The sequence below is a fragment of the Triticum dicoccoides genome, chromosome 6B, assembly GCF_002162155.2.
Source record: "Triticum dicoccoides isolate Atlit2015 ecotype Zavitan chromosome 6B, WEW_v2.0, whole genome shotgun sequence".
Taxonomy (NCBI): domain Eukaryota; kingdom Viridiplantae; phylum Streptophyta; class Magnoliopsida; order Poales; family Poaceae; genus Triticum; species Triticum dicoccoides.
This window is the reverse complement of record NC_041391.1, coordinates 665,615,085-665,618,985: the sequence shown is the minus strand read 5'-3', so window position 1 is coordinate 665,618,985 and position 3,901 is coordinate 665,615,085. Positions and strand designations below refer to the sequence as shown.

The following is a 3,901-nucleotide window of genomic DNA, read 5'->3' as shown; positions in this document are numbered from 1 at the left end:
GGTACGCTGACGAGTTCTGCGGGCCTCTTTCTCAAGAACCCAACCAAGACGACCGCAATCTAGCTGGTACGGCGGAGAAATCCAATTGCAATAGGCGTCGTCTGGCGTTCAGTTCTCAGGAGACGCCTCCAGCTCCCGCCTTCACCGAGCCTCAGATAGCTGAGGTGCGAAATATTATCAGCCCCAACACGCTCAATAAGGCGGTCTGTGAGTAGAACTCGGTCCCATTACAGGAGATCAAGAAGAAGGGACGGAAACGAAAGACTAACAAGGGCGCCGGTGCGAGCCAGCCGGCACCGAGTTCGATCCGTGCTTAGGACGGGCCACCTTCACCTAAGGATATCTTGAGGAGGGTGCATGTTGCGGGTAGGGCGATGCTACCGCCAAATATGCTGAATGCTGCAACCGGTGCTATGCGGAGTCTGCACGACAGTGTTCTTTCTTTGGAGAAGCGGCGTCTCAAAGAGAAGGATGTGGCATACCCGGTTTTCGTGGCCAAGATTCCAGAGGGCAAGGGCTTTGTGGATGGCGACATCGGGGGTATGATCGTCCTGCGGTTTGATGACATCTTTGCTATGTTTAACCTTCATCCGCTGCACTACACCTTCGTTCGGCTGTTTTCGCTGAGTATGAAGATGCGGATCATTAGAGACAAGACCCCGGACATCATGATAGTCGACCCCTTCTACATGCGTGCCAAGCACTTGAGCAGCGTTGGGGACCGCCAAGTTGCGAGTTCACACCTCGAAGGCGTCATTCTGGCAAACCCAGATAAGGATAACTTCCTTGTGGCTTACTTTCCCGAGTAAGTCATCCCTTAACCGCCCCATAACATATGATTTCTTAGATTTCGATCGTTCTTTTTTTTTTCTAACATTCCGTGTTCTGTGCAGTGACACACATTGCACACTCATCCTCTTAAGCCCGAAATATTCCATGGCCACGTATTTCGACCCGAACCGTAACTCCAAGATAGACTACACAAATGTCAAGAAAGTTCTTGATGATGTTCTCCCCGGCTACGCCAAATCTGGAGGCACCTTCACCAGGGCGTTTCGTAAGTACGGCAAGCACATGTTCTCACACAATACGAAGTTCTGTTGCATCAAGCAGCCGCCTGGCGGTCAGAAGGATGCCTACTACGCCCTCCATCACATGCGGGCGATCGTAAGGGACCATCATCAACTTCTGCTACCAGATAATCTCAAAGGTTGGGCCGTGAACTTGTCGGCAATCCAGGACATGGACCTCAGACAAGAATTCTTTCGCATCCAGTCGGACTTTACGGACATCATCCATCAAGATGTCCTTCATACCTCGGGGCAGTTCTACCTCAGATATCAACCGTCCAACAATGAGATAGATGGAATGCTACAAATGCAGGGTGACAATGACCGTGATTTCATGACCATCACGACAGACGGCGGCTTCATCCACGTTCCTGTCCGCTGAGTCGAGTCGAAAGTAGTGATGTGTAGTTCTGAAACATTGATTGGCTCATGTTGTAATTAAACTTTAATGAATTTGTATGTCTCTTTGGTTTGGACAGTCGTTCAACTTAGTGTAATCGATGCTATTTATTAGTAGGACCATGAATCGTGCTATTAATGTCTTGCTTTTCTCTTCCGATCCTTTTGTTGCATACTTACATATTGCTTATGTATTGTCTGTTGTTTGGCTTGTGCATAGAGATGCCGTCGTATGTTGTGTACAAGGGTAAGGTTTCCGGAGTCTACGACGACTGGGAGGAGTGCCGGAGACAGGTTCACCGTTTCAGCGGTAACAGTTACAAAGGATACACCACTAGGGCGGAGGCTGAATCTAGATATGCCCGCTATCTAGCGGGAGAGAGGAGGGAGCGTTGGAGGAACCGGATGAAGACCAGTTTGATCGCGATGATGCTCATCGTGATGACCACAACTCTCTTTTATGTGATGGTAGTTTAGATGATCGATATCGACTTGTAATGTGAAGACAAACTCGATACTCGCGGTCTTGAGACTTGTAATGTTTTATCTTTGTTCGGTCTTTTGAATTCGGAGACTAATATGATGAATTGTATTCCGAGACTAATCTTCTATTGTATTCGATGAATCTGCTGTTGTTGTGTGCTGCTGTCTATATTTTGTCCAATAATATATTTTGTAACCTGTGCAAAACTCAGAAAAGCAAAAAAAAAACAAATATTCATACTAATGGCGCATCAAGGCAGAGTGCGCCATTAGTATGCCAAAGGATACTAATGGCGTATCAAGGTAGAGTGCGCCATTAGTGACAAAGCACATGGTTACATATGGCCCCCCGGGAGGCATACTAATGGCGCATGGAGTTACATACTAATGGCGCACTGCCAGGTGCGCCATTAGTATACCAGATACTAATGGCGCACCAGTGGTGCGCCATTAGTAAAAAATTCTAATGGCGTGCTACTAATGGCGCACCGGTAGTGCGCCATTAGTAGGCAAAACCGATGCGCCATTAGTAGGCCTTTTCCTAGTAGTGTGAAAGGTAAGTGAGCACTTTGCCGTGAATAGAGGATGGCCTTGACCAGGTTTCATTATGGTCAAACATATTGCACATGTCTTCTAAAAAAGACATAAAAAGGATTAAGATACAAACATTAAACATTGCTGAAAAGGAAAATGGGGATGCATTTTTCGTGGTATATAGTAGTATCAACTATCAAGTGATGGTGCAAAGTGAAGTACGGAATACCAACGAAATAAGCATCTAAATGCCACAATAATAAATGCATAGACCAAGAAGATGAAGATATCCATGACTTTTTGATTTTTCAATTGTCCGCATCATTTTTTAGTTCTATAGATAGTTTTGCCGTGCTGAATAAGCCATGGGTTGCTTAAAACCTAAAGAGATATTAGTATTGTCAATATTCCCTCTACAAACCTTTGCCAAATGCTGCAGTTTGACAGTTTCTACGTACCAGAAGATCAAAGGGTTGATGACTAACCATTACACCTCACCCTTATATGACCAGAAGATCAAAGGGATGACCTTCCAGATACATTTCAAAACCCAATACTAATCATATCCCCGAGTCTTCTTAACACCACCGCACACCTCGGTAGCTTCCACTTGCATTTGACAGTTTCTACTATGTCTGTATCTGTGGTAGTAGATAACAGTAACATTAGTATCAGTACTAATTCTAAGTATATCAGAACATGCGAAGAACATATGTAGTAGTAATAGCCAGGTAGGCACAGTTGCCAGATTCGGTGGGTTTGATTTGGGGAAACAATGCATCGGCAAGGCAACGGGCGGGGTAGGGATGGATGGATGGATGGACTTACGATTCTGTCGAGCTCCCGGGTCTTGCGCATCAGCTCCTCCTTGAGCTGGCTGTTCTCCTCAAGCTGCGGTGGCGTGGGAGGGGGATAATAGATGAGTGAGTGAGCGATATTGGCAGGGGTGAGAAACAGAGATCGGCGAGGGGAGCGGGGAGGTGACCTGGTGGCGGATGGTGGCCTCGGCGTCATCGACGACGCGCATGACCTGGAAGAGGTTGCTGGTGCCGGCGGCGTCGTCGGAGTCCTGGCACGCGGCGGCCAGCTCGTCGGCGTCGGCCATGGCGCAGCGATGGCGATGCGGACGGGGTACGGGGTGGAGATGGGAGTGTGGCGAGGGAAGCGGAACCCTAGGGAGGGGAGGGGAGGCGGCTCCTCCAGTGGCTAGCCGCGCTACTAGTGGAGACAACACGGGAGTGGGGGAGGGAGGGGATTCACTCGCTCTCTGTCTCTGTCCAGAGGAGGTGGCGGACCCTCCCTCCGCTTGTGCTCATCATCGTTGGGGAGGGAGGAGGGGGCTTTGTTGCGGTGGATCTGGCCGCCGACGGCGTGGGGAGGCGGGTGGTGGCGGCGGCGATGTGGCTGCGGGAGGC

General features: G+C 48.9%; 1 long non-coding RNA gene across 1 annotated transcript; it reads right to left on the bottom strand.

Annotated features, from left to right (window-relative positions):
* Nucleotides 1-3,078: 3,078 nt before the first annotated feature.
* On the bottom strand, nucleotides 3,079-3,567 carry LOC119322555. The gene is made up of 3 exons (XR_005155703.1): nucleotides 3,517-3,567; nucleotides 3,315-3,377; nucleotides 3,079-3,127 (listed from the first exon to the last, which is right to left on the bottom strand). It is a non-coding gene; the product is annotated as an uncharacterized LOC119322555 (long non-coding RNA).
* Between the last annotated feature and the right edge of the window lie 334 nt (nucleotides 3,568-3,901).